Raw genomic sequence first — 16,820 nt, forward strand, 5'->3', positions numbered from 1 at the left:
TTATTGAGAAAAATATGAGTGGTGCGTTAATTTTGTCCAGGAGTTTAGTTATTTCATTAATTGGCTTCTCGATGGCCATATATGATAACGGCATAGGAGCGTCTAAACAATAAAAATACATATTCCTCTTTAATGTAGGGTAACAAAACAAAATATCCAAAAATTGACATAGGAGGTTGGGAACTTTCACCATCAATATTTTAATTTTTGTAATATAGATCATTTTTTGTTAACTGTTCATTGTTTATTATATAACACCAAAATCTGAATACAAAAACCTACAACAAAATACAAAACTGTTAAGTAATATAGTTGTTCCATTATATCTTTGCACAAATGTCATCATTCATTTGCAAACAAGTTAAATCAATGCATTAAGTGAAATGTATATTATTATTAGTATGTAATACAGTGATGAGCGTACTAATAACCAGCAAGATAACGCAAAAGATGGAAAACATAATAAGTACATTGTGAAATAAAAAGATATAAAACTAGTAGAGGTGAAAATATCGATAATTTTCACCTCTACTAGTTTCATCTCTTTTTACTGCACAATATACATGTTTTCCATCTTTTGCGTTATTTTGCTGGTTATTAGCACTCTCATCACTGTATTGATACATACTGTCAATGTAATAATTAGGAAAAGGCTGTTATCGGTGGACATTTTTTATGAAGTTAAAGTGTACATTTATATTTAACTAGATAATACACACACCGGCAAAATTAGCCGAACACGTTAAAAATGGGACATGTTTGATGTCTCGTATTTCATAAACCAGTGGTCCGATGTGAGTGATTCTTTTAGTATGTTATAGCCTTATTATTTAAGAATACCGGTGTAATAATATTGTTGCTAGACAGGTAAATGTCATTTTATACCGGGTGTAACAAGCATACTGTGTTTTTTTCTTAAAGTTCGGAGCTCCCTGTGGAATATACCAGCATATATAAAATATTAAAATTAAAACTCGATTGTAGAATTATACTTTCTTAACATTTTCTTTTTTGATTCATTTGTATATGTTGGAAAATAAAAAAGTTATGTGCTTTAAGAACTAACCATGTTTTTTATCAATAAATCCTCATAGTATGACCCGAGCGTTCTTGAGACCTGCAGTGGATTGTGAAGAGTGGGTGCTACAACCGAAAAAAGTTAAGTTAAGTTTTTTATAAGTGTGGGACTCTCCATTTTTCAATTTAATTTTTCATTTCCACCAATCGTTTTTTCCGATTTTAGCGCCATTTATCCATAATAGGAAACAATATTGCGAATAAAAGTTGCTTATTTTTACGTCAAGGATCCACATCTGCAATAAAAATTGGGGGTCCTATTTAATATTTTAATGTAACCCCCCACTCCACCTCCGTGCGGGGTCGTGTTTGGTGCCATTCGGTAGATTTTTGAAAAATATTGAATAGGTGTATTTTGCAGTTTTACGATCTGATGTTCATTTCGCAAATTATCGCAGGGTTCGTATTTATAATTTTTAATTTACCCCCCACCCCTCTCCGTGTAGTGTCATGAGTCCCACGGAGGTGGGGTGGGGGATTTAATTTAAAATCTTAAATAGGAGCCCCCAATTTTTATTGCAGATTTGGATTCTTTACGTAAAAATAAGCAACTTTTATTCGACTTTTATTCGAATTATGGATAGATAGCGCTATAATCGGAGAAAAATGATTGTTTCAAATGGAAAATTAAATTAAAAAAATGAAAAGTCCCCCACTTTATGGAAAACTTAACTTAACCTCTTTCGGATTTTAGCACATACTCTTCATAGCGCTCGAGTAACTGCAAATTTAGTATACTTTCCTCCCCTACTATGAGGATTTATTGATGAAAAACATGGATAGATGTTAACGCACATAACTTTTTTATTATCTCACATAAGTAAATGAATCGAAAAGGAAAATGTTAAGCAAGCCTAAGTCTACAATCGAGCATTAATTCTAATACTTTTCATGCTAGAATATTCCACAGGGTGTTCCAAACTTTAAGAAGAAAACACAGTATGATTGGTACACCCGGTATAAAATGGTATTTACCTGTCTAGCAACAATATTATTACAACGATATTCTTAAATAATAAGGCTATAACATACTAAAAAAATCACTCAAATCGGACCACTGGTTTATGAAATACGAGACATCAAACATGTCCCATTTTTAACGTGTTCGGCTAATTTTGCCGGTGTGTGTATGTTATACAGTGTGTCCACGGTTGGGGTGCCCAAGAGGAAAACCTTTTTTATTTTCAATTTTAGCAAAATATGTCATTCTTGATAAAAAGTTTTGCTGGTTCTAAAACCCCAAAAAACGAAATAAAATTCAAGTTTTTCAAATCCTGCTTAATTTTGTAGCCAATTTTATGTAAATCCCTATAAATTTTTGCACTAAGTTCGAAATCGTAACAATAATCTAGTGTTGCCAAGCCACAATGTAGCTTAGTAACTGTCAACTCCGATAAATAATTTGCGAATTGTCATTTTTTTCGACATTGTTAAGCGTTCAATAAAGAATTTATCTTGTGTTAAATTTCATTATTAAAATTATTGGATTAATAATTATTTAATTAATAAATAATTTGATGATTCAAGGAGAACGACAAAGTCTGGCTTCATAATCCAGAGAAGCGAAAGGGTTGTTCTCCCAAGTTATTATTGTTACAATTTCGAACTTAGTTCAAAAATTTATAGGGATTTACATAAAATTGGCTATAAAATTAAGCAGGATTTGAAAAACTTGAATTTTATTTCATTTTATGGGGTTTTAGAACAAGCAAAACTTTTTATCAAGAATGACATTTTTCGCTAAAATTGAAAATAAAAAAGTTTTTCCTCTTGGGCACCCCATCCGTGGACACACTGTATGTCAAAATTCAAAGTAAACAAGGTAAAAAGACATGTATGTACTGTTTATTATTTAACTTATTGTGGTTTCTATGGACAAGTGGTTTAATTTTGCAATGCTATACCCTGTTTTTAAACTAGGAGTAATTAAAATTTACCGTGCCATAATGCTTGCTTTGATGAGAGCTGTAGAGGATAGACAGGGTTGGAAACAAGAGGAGGAGGCCTATGTTCAGCAGTGGATTTTTGAGGCTGGATGATGAATGCTTGTTTGTAATTGGTCCTACCCCAGGCAAGTTTACTTCACTGTTAAGATTTTGACACTATTACTTAAGAAATTTTAACACTATTGGCATTTCATAGGTCAATTATGTTATATCGGTAATTTTTTGTTTTCTGGGTTGTTCCTTAATTTTTAGTCTGGTTTTACAGTACGTACAATATACATACTGTTGCACGTCATTATCGACTTCAGAGATTTAAGTTGGCATTGTTGCCCAATTACAAAAAATTCTTGAATTAATTTTAAATAAAATATATAATACATATATTATTGCTACTTAGTAAAGTGAATTATACAACAAAACAAATTAATATTCAATGTAAATAAATAAAAACAGAAATAGAAAACTGGAATTAAGTTATAGTCTTACGTTAAATTAAAGAATAATAAAATAAATATAATAAAACAAATACTTACAGTAAAGAATAAAAACAAATCTGAAGTGTCAATACCACAACTGTCAAATAAATGTTATAAATTTATGCCAAAATTGTTCGATTGCAGTTCGAGTGTAATCCGAACAAGTGTGTATATATATAAAAAAACAGTTGTTTTTAGAACTCTTTAGCTACATACTAATATAATATAGTTTTTGTGAGTAAAAAGAGACCTAGTATAAGAAGTAATTTGTGATTAATTTCATGCATGTGAAAAATATAGTGGAAGAACTATACTTACCTATACAGTGCATAGTAATTCTTTCTTGTCTATGATTAATTAGGTATTATGTCATAGGAAAATAGTTGTTTAGCTTTGTAAAATTAATTTTTAATGCAGCAACAAGACTTATTAATGCTTGAAAAAAAGACTGTTCTTTGCAACAGACCTTACAGGATAAAAAAAATTTCCTAACAGGTTGTTACTTCTAGACAAAATTTTTTATCCTTATTCCAATAAAACAGTTGTTCATATAATAACGATTTATTTCTACTTTACAAAATCTAAAAAACCTAATAAAATTGTTTAAATTTTATGTTTTTCAAGTTGTTATGATATTGTACAAATAAAAGTTAAAAAAAATACAAATCAAATTAAATCAAATTTTTCTACAACTTTTTCTAGCAACTCTTTGGTTTTTTTTTAACAATTCATTTTGCTCTTTTATTAATTTATTTCTCTCTTTTCTTTCTTCCATATCTGCTTCATGTTGTTCTTTTAATAAGGCAGTTCGATCTCGTCTTTCTTTTAACTTTTCCGTTTCTAATTGTTTGAGTTCTGCAAATTTCTTCTCCTCTAGAGCCAATCTTTTATCATTATAGTCTTTTTTTTCTATTCTTGTTTTCTCTAATACCTTCTCTCCTTTGGTGGTTCTGGAATTTTTTTTTGCTGATGTTTCAACAACACTAGTAGGAGCAGGTTTTTTTGGGGGTCACCCATACATCACAAGATGTCGACTCATGTTGATTGGTGGTTCTAGAATTTTTTTTTTGGTGATATTTGATCAACTACTGCAGTAGCAGCAGGTTTTGTTGGGGTTACATCATGAGATGTTGATGGCATATTTTTATTAGAGACGTGATCATAATAATTTGCTTTTGGTGCAACATTTTCAGGAACGGGTATACAGTCATCTTCTTCCTGTGAATATGTAGGTATATCTGTACTGACTGTGCACTCCTCAGGTACCATATTTTTTTTGTGCCGAGTATCTGACCCATCTCCTCAGCAAACTCAAAATATTTTCTCCCTCTCCCAGTTTTCTTTGAATTGTCGATGTACTTTTTAAAATTTCTTTCTAAAACCCTCCAACGGTTTTCGCAATTTGCTGGAGTGCAACTTATATTTAGCATTTTGAGATCAAAGGATATGACCTCCCACAACTTTTTAAAATTCCTAATTGCGAAACTTCCAACATTTTTTCTGTACATTCGGTACAGATCAATTAGCAACAAGGTATTCCCTCTCGTCCATAAAAAATTTGTTTCATTGTTATTAGCAGCCGATTGCTGGTTACCTTGGAAAGCTGAATACTCTCGTAAGGATCTAAAAATATTAAATATATAATAATATATATAATAATAAAGGACTTTATTTAAGGGAAAAAAATTAGTCAGTTACAATAATAAAAAAAAATGTTCCCTATCATGTCCTGGTTTGGCGCAAGTCTAGCTCAAGGCTACTCAACTGAACCAAACCAGAACCCTAATACATTTATATTTTTTGTCACTTATAAGATAAGTTACACAAAGGCTTTTATGTTAATTTATACTGATAAAAGAAAATTACGGATTGACAATTAATAATAACATTGAATAAATATTTTATTTGGTCTACAAATTAGCTAATAAATTAAAATTTAATAATTTAATTGGTTTTTTAAGATTTAAGAACTGTTTACTTATTATGACATATTTAACAGGTATTTTTTATATTTTACTTTAAAGGTATTTATATTTAATGGGAGGAAATCATTAGGAATGGAATTAAAAATTTTAACAGCATTATATGAGAAAGATCTCTGAAATATAGCGGTGCTATGTTGAGGCATTGTTAGTTTAATCCTGTTTCTGATGTTAAGGTTATGTATATCGTTACGAAATATAAGGCGTTCCCTAAGCGTAGTTGGTGAAATAGGATTATTTATTATATTTAATAAAAAGGTAGCAAAATGAAGAGTCCTTCGGTCATTCATTTTAAGCCAATTAACATCCTTATATAAATGTGATATATGATCAAATTTGCGCAAGCCATAAACAAGCCTGATACACGCATTCTCGACTTTCTGTATATGGTTTTTACTGTCACTGTCTAAACAAAAACCATAAATAAAATCACAGTAATTAAAATTAGATAAGACGAGAGCTTCACATAAATTTTTTCTTAATTTTTTGTTTAGGACATGTCTATTATTATATAATATTTTTAGAGAACAAAATGATTTTTGAACTAATTTTTTTACATGTTCTTTAAATCTAAGCTGTTCATCTAAAATAACGCCCAGGTTTTTGTTTTTCTCTACAAAGTTTAGTTTGGAATTATTAATTAAAATACTTAATTTTTTTTTAAGAAACTCTGTTTTACTTTGATTACCAAAAATCATAACACACGATTTGTCAGGGTTTAGCTTTAAATTATGATCCAAAGAAAGTTTATAAATCGTCTGAAGATCCTGATTAAGACACTCCTGAAATTCTTTATAGTGCTCTAATTCAAAACATACATAAATCTGAGTATCGTCAGCAAACGCTTGCAGTTTGCAAAATTTTATAGATTTCAATATATCAGATGTGTAAATAATAGCAAAGGACCCAATATCGAACCCTGAGGAACGCCAGCAAGTATTTCTGCTCTATTAGAATACTTATTATTAGAGAAAATTGACTGAAATCTATTGCTTAAATAAGATGCAATGAGCAAAAATGATTCTTCGCAAAATCCATAGTATTTAAGTTTAGCTACCAGCAACTCATGGTTAATAGTATCAAACGCTGTAGAAAAATCCAAAAGTACCAAAGCAGAACACATTTTATTGTCATATGCTCTAAAGATATCATCCAAAACATTCGTTAGTGCTACTGATGTTCCAAAACCTTTACGAAAACCACATTGTGAGTTTGGAATTATGTTGTTCATAGTAAAATAGTCATACATTTGTTCATAAAGTACCTTCTCAAATATTTTTGACAGAGCAGGGAGAATACTTATAACTCTAATGTCATTATAACTTGTTGGGTTGGATGACTTTGGGAGTGGCCTTCCTACAGAAATTTTCCATTGGTCTGGAAAATAGCTTATCTCGATGCAACAGTTTATAATATGTGTTATGTATTTATCAATGAACGGACTACAGTATTTTAACATAAGAGGTGAAATTTCATCCATACCGGTTGCATTGCTTTGTATTGAATTAAGAACTTTATTAACTTTATGTACAGTCACCATTTTAAATGAAAATTTTAAATTGTCGTCATAAGTATTATTGTCATAAAAGTTAATTTTTTCAGTACAGTTGGATTTTTGTTGTAAGAACGTCGCAAAAAACTGGTTGATGTCATTAGGTTCAGATAAACTAGAAGGTATTTCATTATTTTTATTGGGACATATGCTAAGATTTTTTAAAGCTTTCCACTGCTGCTTTGTATTACCCGTAAAAGAGTCTATGAGAGAGAGAGAGAGAGAGAGAGAGAGAGAGAGAGAGAGAGAATATATGTTTATTGTCAAAGAAAAAATCTTGTTGACAAACACTGTTTAAGAGTCAAACGCTTGTACTCTATCCAGTCCAATTGAAGTTTGGAGTTTTTAAATTTTTGCAGTGCTCGTTCTTTTTGTTTTAAAATCATTTTTATGTTTTCCGTTAGCCATAGAGCTTTGGGTTTGGTTACTAATGAGTCTTTAAAAGGTGCATGAACATCAAATAAACTTATAATTAAATTTTTAAAAATTTCAACTTTCTTTTCAATATTATTTTCAGAAATTATATCATCCCATGGCAATTGTTGTAAATCGAGTAAAAAGTTGTCCACTCTAAAGTGCTTAAAAGAACGATGTTTTATAATTTTGGGTGTTTTAGTTATTTTATGCAAGCTTAGGTCACAATAGGTTAGTTTATGATCAGAAATAGTATCTGCCGAAAATACTCCAGATTTAACGACTAAAGATTTATTAGTTAAGAAAATTGGATCTAACAGTGTGCTCACTGTTCCAGAGATGCGTGTAGGTTCATCAATGATCTGCTCAAAATTATAATTTTCAAAAAGAGATATCAATGGATTTTGAAGATTGAAGAGATTAATATTGAAATCACCTAAACAAAAAATGTCGTCAACAACTGGATAAAGATATGAAAAAATGTTGTCAAAATCAGGAATTAAACTATTAAAATTAAGCTTAGGTGGCTTGTAAAACACACATATTCCATAAGTTTTATTCAATATTTTTAATTTAAATACCAAAAACTCAAGTTGCGCATTAATAGAAAAATCGAAATTTAGAATTTCCACGGAATACTGTGTTTTAATGTAAGCCGCCACACCTCCACCCCTACCTAGACGATCTTTTCTAATAAAGTGATAGTGAGGAATATTAAAAATAGCTGTATTATCCATAGCATTTAACCAAGTCTCCGATAACAATATAATATCCAAATCTTTCTCTTCAATTAAGTTTTTAAATTCATTAAAATTGGAAAATAAAGATCGAACATTCAGATGACCAATTCTGAAATTATTTATTGCCATTATATACTAATTACTATGATGTTATTTATTTTATAAGTGACAAAAATAGCTTAAAATAATGCTTAATATATGTACTATAGATAATAATAGCTTAAAATATGTACTATAGATAATAGTAATAATAATAAAATCGTTTACCTTCCATCTTAATGTTGTTGTAAAGAAATTTTAATTAAAAAAATTTACTAAAAAAACTAAACTAATATCAAACTAATAAAATGAAATAAAAACTAACTATTTAACTAAAAACTAACTAACTATCTATAATAATATTAAACAACGAATTTAAAAAAATACAAAGAAAAAAATTTAACAAATTAGATCAAATTCCAAGAAAAGAATATTTGACAAACGACAATGACAAATGCCAAACATCAAATTATAGGTGTTCGTAGAACACAAAATCAGAAACTAATTCCAAACAGTTTCCAACTGCACATGTGCATTGTATTCAAATCACAAACCGTTTGTAATTGTTACTACGAACAAACCTATACCTATCAATAAGCGAACTAACTACAGATATAGAAAAGCTCTGTTACTGTAAATTAAAGTGTCGGTACTACAAAAAATAACCAAACCTCTGTACCGACTACATCTTACGTAGCAGCACTCAAATTTATTCACATATTTATTGCAGACAGCTAGAGCTGGTATAAAAAAATTGTATGAAACAAGGAATTATACTATACGCTATACTGAAAACTGAACCTAAGATACCTTAATTTCGAAACGAACGCAAATGAAACGTAAAATTAAACACCAAAACAACTAAGCTAACCTAACCTAAAGTGAAGAAATACAGGAAGCTCCGTTAAAAACAAATTAATTATGGTTTTAACTAAAGATAAATTCGATTTAAAAAATTGAACGCTTTGTCATTAATTCATGAGGTGCATTTAATAAAAAAAAAACTTAAAAATGCAGTAAAATACAGTGTCTCATTTTAAGAACATAACTTCGATATGTTACGCTTTTTTAATAGGTACACATGAAATTATTTTTAAAATTACCCTCAGTTGATGTACGAAAACTACATTCTCAGAATTTAACAGTTTGGCCAGGAGAGATCATCGTGTCTTCGGTAACTCACCTTTTATATTAAAGTGAAATTTACTCATTCAGTTTTTTCTTTTGAACTATTAGATTGTAGATCCAACTTTTTATTTGAGGCGAGGATCTGTTTTGTAGTTCAGGATACTTGATTCTTATAACCTGGATCTGTTTAAAACTGAGCAGTTTTTGATTTTTAATGTTTTCTGAAACAGTTCCATAGTTATTGATTTTTCATTATCTGTCCACCTTCTACGCTTCACAGAGCCATAGGGTGAAGCTAAAAAAGAAATTATAAGAAAATATTTCTGAAATAAAAACACCAATCTTACATGATCTTCTTTTCTTAGGACTTGTAGATTTTTGCTATCTTACGTCATTTTCATTTTCGCTACTATCATCACTACTTTCCTCGCCTCTTGCTAGTGCAATTTGAAGCAATCTTGACATACGTAGAATATCTCGAGCTACAACGGGTTGTCTATAAATTTCTTTGTGTATTTTTTCGTCGTGGCCCATAAAAGTAGCCAGATCTTTAACTTCCTCGTCTTCCAAACTTAACTTAACGCAGGTAGTTGCAATATGTTTGCGAAGCTTGGTTCCCCTAAGTCGTTCTGGATGGTCTGCTCCGCAACAATCGGCATATTTTTTAATTAAAATGCATGCTCTTAGATATTTAAGGCTACCTTGATTACAGGGCACCGCAAAAACGTAAGGGTTTTTAATACTTATCTGTGCATTTTCTCTGTTTTTAAGTAAAAGTTCAATGCACTCAATGCACTTGTTTTCTTTTGTGAGGACATAATCTTCAGTATCTTCAGTGTTTAAACCTCTAATAGACATAATCGTCTAAAATCCTCAATTAGAATTCGTTCTAGTTCACTTGGTCTCCTCCGATTAAAAACTTAAATATTTAATAAAGTCACTTCAGCTAATTTAATAAACATATCTAGAGTAAACTGATCATGAAGTTTTTGAAAGGCATTTTCACTTTCTTTACGTAGGTATATAAAAAAACTTTTTAATGTCGCCGGTAGAAGGAAGAACGACAGTTTTTTGTGTTCTAAGTTGTACTTGAGATTCAGTCACATTACGATTTACATTAATTGCTACTTCTTGTGTAAACAGTGATAAAAAATCTTTAACGAATTTACGTTTTTTATCATCGTGATTAATAATACACTGGTTCTGGAGAATTGCTCCTATGTATTTTAACAAGGACTCTACGGAAAAAGCAACGGTTGGATTTTTAAAATTTCCAGTTTCTTCATCCAAACCAGCTAATATATTAATTGATTTAATTGTATTATTGCAGTATTTCGGGTCATAAACTGTTGACAAGTCTAGTATTTTACTGTTAAGATTTTTTATTGTTTGTAAAAATCTTCCGATTAACCTCAGCCTCTGTCGTATCATCTCAAAGTATCTCTCATTGCGATATTTTTCACACATTTTATTCGCATATAATATTATGAGTTCATCATACCGAATTAACCTGACGATATCGTCTTGCTTAATGGGGGGAAAAGTTTATCCCTTACAACTTTTGATGACGATTTATGCAATCTTGCAGCAACTTTTTTTCCTAATACCGTAACTGTCCTATTATTCTTACTTGATATACCTGTACATATCCTAAAATGCACCCGTAGACTATTTTTTGAATAAAATGCTTTGCATTTTTCACATGGCAGAAAATCTTCGGCTTTTCTTGCTATCGTTGCGTTAGGTCGTCGAGATACGATTAACTGTCCATCATTGAATACTTCGTTTGTATTGTAGTTAAAATTACCATTTTTTCTTAACGCGGTAATTATGTCCTTTCTCTCCTTAGTTTCTTTGGGTAATACTTTAAATTTCTTAACATCATCTTCGTCATAATGAACCTGTTCAAGATGTCGAGCAATCTTTTTCTGTTTTTTACGACAATACAAACAAGCACTGCACTTTTCACCCTCACCAGTTACTTGTGAGACCGGCACAATTATGTTTGAATCGTTACATCCAGTAACAAAATTATTTATCGAAATATCTGATATATGCATGGATTTTTGTCATGTTGCATACTATGTCCAGAAAACGATAAATGTGTGCCTTATATCTTATATTCTTCTTCTTCATAATTTGTAACAGCAGCAAGTTCATCTTCATCTGGCTCATAGCAAGGATCATCTATACAGTTATCTGAGTAACCAGTAGCGCAGTTTTCTTCCAAGTATTCGTTCTGAACATCTGGAATGAAAATTAACATGAACATTTTAATGATAAGCATAAGATATAATTGAAGAAGCCATGGACCGTATTAATCGATCACATAATATCATTTTGTATAACGTCCCAGAAACTAATTCTGCTGTGGAAGACAATAATAAAGTAAACGAGATTCTAATAACAGTACAGGGTGATAATGTAAATCCGATTTCTTCAAGACATGTGCACAGAATTGGTAAACGTTCAAATAAGGCTCGTCCAATCAAAGTGACCTTTTCCACACCCGCACAGGCTAAGTCCTTTTTGCGTGCCAAGAATAAATTAGCCACATCTACTTTCTCTACCATTTCAATCTCTGATGATAAAACACCTCGGCAGAGAGAATACATGAATAAACTTCGGACAGAACTGAAACGGCGAACAGATCATGGAGAACAGAATTTGACGATTAAGTATGTAAGGGGCAGACCTACTCTAGTCAGTAAAACTGATGGCTCTTTAAACTAAACGTGTCCAGCAGTTCCAAATCAAGTAAATCCCAACACGTTGAACTTACATGTTACTACCAAAATGTACGTGGTCTAAATAGCAAAGTTGCATTATTTAATGCTAACATTAGTGATTGTGAATTCGACATCATAGCATTAAGTGAAACGTGGTTGCACGGTGATGTTTCGAGCATGGAACTCTTTCCGAATAATTATGTAGTATATAGAAAGGACCGAAAATTCCATGTGGTGGATAAGGTGAAGGGTGGTGGTGTAGTGCTTGCGGTAAAAGACTTCATAAAATCCGAAATATTGGATATTGCGGCTTTCGATGCTCAATTTCCATTAATTGATCTAATCATTGTCAAATGCCAGATTGGTTACAAACATTTTTATACAGTTGTTGTTTATTTACCGGATAGGTTAAGTTTAGTTGACTTTGAATATTTTTTCGATTGCTTAGGGCAACTTGATTATTTATATAATAACTCCATATTACTAGGCGATTTTAATGTTCCAAAGTTCATTGATAATGATATATCTGATTTCCAAACTTCTGTAGTTTTAAGTTTTACGGGCTCTACTGGACTTAGACAATTTAACAATGTTGTTAATCATTTGGGTAGACTGCTAGATTTAGTCTTATCGCATTTCAGTTGTGAAGTGAAGCATGATGACTCACCTTTGCTCTATGAAGACTCTCATCACCCAGCTCTTCAAATTACATTTACGGATATATTTGTGAAAGAGCCTATATTTAGGTATGGTTCTGAGCAAATAACTTATAACTTTAAAAAAGCAAATTTTCCTGCTTTATATCGAGAACTGTACGAAACGGATTGGAATTTTCTGGATACTACTAGTGACGTTAACGTAATTTTAAGTAATTTTTATGATAAAATGTTTTCTTTGTTTAATACGTATATTCCAGTTTATAAAAATTTTAGTCATAAATATCCACCCTGGTTTGATGCTGACATCATTCAGAACATCAAATTAAAAGCAAAGTTTCGAAAAAAATTTAAAAGATTCAAAAATCATTGTGATTTGCTTGAGTTTCAACGGTTAAGACACCTTGTCAAATCAAAAATCAGTTTGGCATACAATGTGTATGTCGATAACATTCAAATATCTCTATCCATCAATCCCAAGAAGTTTTGGTCGTATGTTAATGCGAAAAATAATAGTTCAAGAATTCCTGGTGTAATGAAATATATTGGGATTACTACCTCCGAACCACAAAATATTGTGAATGTTTTTGCAGAATTTTTCAATAGTGTTTTTCTGTCATCTGATATTAATTATAAAGCTAACTCTTCATCAGTTAACGCAGATTACTTAAATTTTTATCCTATTGTAGAATCTGAGATAATTTCTGCTAGTAAGAAATTGAAAGACAAAATGACGTGTGGACCTGACAATATACCATCTTTTCTGGTTAAGGATTGCATAGGTGCCTTAACTGTGCCACTATTAAAAATTTTTAATTTATGTCTTCTCAATAAAGAATATCCAAGTCTCTGGAAGGAGTCAAAAGTGTGCCCAGTATTCAAAACTGGTGAAAGGGATCAGGTAGAAAACTATAGACCAATTTCCATAATTTGCAATCTGTCGAAGGTTTTTGAAATAATTTTGTATAATCGTATTTATTCAAGAACTCGTAATCAGCTGTCTCAATACCAACATGGTTTTGTCTCCAGTCGGTCCACTGTAACAAACTTATTAGTGGTCACACAATATATTTCAGAGGCCCTAGATAATAGAAGTCAAGTTGACGTCGTCTATACCGATTTTTCGAAGGCGTTCGATAGAATTCACCACGGAGTATTGCTTTCTAAATTATACCACTTTGGTCTTTCTGAGGATGCTGTTACTTTTATGAGGTCTTACTTATCAAATAGAACGCAGTTTGTTTCTTACAATGGTTACAAATCGGCAAAGTACCTTGCTTCTTCAGGGGTTCCACAAGGTTCTAATCTAGGTCCATTATTGTTCTTGTTATTTATTAACGATCTGTGTGAATCTATTTCTGCACCATGTTTATGTTATGCTGATGACTTAAAGATTTATTCATTGATAAGCGACCTTAATGATTGTCATTTTCTGCAGAGTGAACTGAATCTCGTACATGAATGGTGTAAGGAAAATCATCTGAATCTTAATGCCAATAAGTGCAAGGTGGTTAGTTATTCCAGGAAACAGTCTACTATATACCATCCTTATATTATTGATGGCAATGAACTGGAACGTTTGACTAAAATTAAAGACCTTGGAGTTATATTTGATCACAAACTCACTTTTGTTGAACATGTTAATGTAAAGGTTAGAGAAGCACTTAAATCTTATGGATTTATAATTAGAAATAGTCGAAATCTCACTAATACTAAGGCTATTAAATTACTGTTTTACACTTTTGTACGCTGTAAACTGGAATATGCCTCTATCATTTGGTCACCGTTTTATGATGTACACATCCAAATTATAGAACGGGTTCAGCGTAAATTTTTAAAATTTTTGTTTTATAAAATTAATGGTATATATCCTACGAGGGGTATCAGCAATAATGAGTTATGTAGCGGTTTGGAATTTAGACGAATTAATGCCTCCCTGGTATTCCTGTACAAGCTACTACATAATCTCATTGACAGCCCTGATATCCTTCGACAAATAAATTTTAACGTTCCGTCTTATCCAGTAAGAAATTCGATTACGTTCAGAAATACACAAGCTAGAACTAACCTTATGTTAAATTCTCCTCTATTCGTCATGTGCAGCTATTATAATGCCTTAAGTATTTACTGCGATATATTTAACTGCAGTTTAAAGCAACTGATTTCTATGACCAAGATCTACCTAGGTGATTAATAATTTATTTCTTTAGATTCAAATTTAGTTTTGTAAAATTTTTGTTATTATCGATACCTATGAATTACTAATATTTTATTTAATTTTTTATTTATGTAATATTTTGTCCTGTAAATGGATTCTGTTGGACAATAAACGCTATTATTATTATTATTATTATTATAAGTTATTTTAAAGATAAATAAGCATATCCTTACTATGAAGCCTATTATAATTGAAAGAATAGAAGCTCATATATTTATAATAAGTAGAGACTAGTTGTATAGTTTAGCAACTGCACTAGATTATTATCATGTTACTTTCGTTTTGTTTTACTCGTAAGTTAATATATGTACTTTTATTTCTATTAATAAAATAACAGAATCTAAGAATTTAGACCAATTATTAATAATGATGAAAGAAAGTAGTGAAGTGACAGGTAGCGGGTAGGAACTCCTTCTCGGATAGTCCTATCAGGGAAAGTGAATCAATCCCTGCCTTCCGGAGATTCCAGGTGTTTCCTGACCCGGGAAACTAGTACCTGCTAAGGGTCCCTTGTCCAGGGTCACGGATAAAGTCCACAACGGCGTCCAGGGCGGAGAAGATCTTCACAACGGTCTGGGGGCGGAGGTGGCAGCCCGACGGTTTTAGGGATAGTATAAAATCGAGAAGAAGAAACCCCGGCAGAAAATCCTGGTCCTCCAAGTTGGGGGTTTAGTCGTTGGACTGGTTCTCCAGCACTAGGAAAAACACAACATACCAAAAAATCCAAACCATGCCTCGGAAATGTAGATAGGAAAATTTCAAGACGAAAACGGCTACGGAAAAGGACAATGAATATAGGAACCTGGAATGTCAAATCGCTAACCGAGAAACTTGAGATAATAATAATAATAATAAGAAGTAGAAAAAATCAAATTAGACATTGTTGTACTCACGGAAACAAAGAAAAAAAGTTGGTTCAGAAAGAAACGGACAATACATACACTTATATAGTGGAGTACGTAAAGACGAAAGAGCCAAAAGAGGAGTATCCATACTCATCAAACACAAGTGGAAAAAACATATAACAGATTGGGAAGCAGTCAACGAAAATCTGCTACGAATGAATATAACCATACATCAAAAAAGAATCACTATTATTGCGGTGTATGCTCCATCTAATGATGAACCAGTTGCCAGGAAGGATGAATTCTTTGAAAATCTCAATGACGTAATTGAGGAGATCGGTAATACACGAGAGGTCATAATTCTGGGTGATTTCAATAGCAGAACTGGACACCAAAACAATAGTGAGATTGTAGGCCTCTACGGAGAAGATACTTGCAACGATAATGGCAATAGACTAATTTATGTATGTCAAAACAACAGACTAAAAATTGCCAATGGTTTCTTTAAACACAAAGATATACACAAATTTACGTGGACGCAACCAACCCTTAATCTAAAATCAATCATCGACTACATCATTGTGAAACAAGTTTCAGAGCTAAAAATAAATGATGTTAGAGTCATGAGAGGAGCAAGCTGCGACTCTGATCACTTTCTAGTTAAAAGCAAGATTGTAGTTCCCTATATTACAAGCAATGGACATCAAATCGAAGAACAACTAGAAGAAATAAAAGAACCTAAGTATAACCTTCAAAGCTTCATTCATGAAAGTACTAAAGAGCTGTATCAAAGAAGACTAGATCAAAATCTCAATGAGCATTTAGAAAATACAACAGAACTATATCAAAACATGCTATGGGCAATGCAGAAAAGTGCCAAAGAAGTGTTAGGAGAACAACCAAAAACCAAACCAAGCAATAAACTCTGGTGGAACGAGGAAATAGAAGAACTAGTTTTGACCAAGAAGAAGCTTTAAGAAAAATGGTTAAATACTAAAAATGACGAAGATCAAATAGA

This window comes from Diabrotica virgifera, chromosome 9 (assembly GCF_917563875.1).
Source record: "Diabrotica virgifera virgifera chromosome 9, PGI_DIABVI_V3a".
Taxonomy (NCBI): domain Eukaryota; kingdom Metazoa; phylum Arthropoda; class Insecta; order Coleoptera; family Chrysomelidae; genus Diabrotica; species Diabrotica virgifera.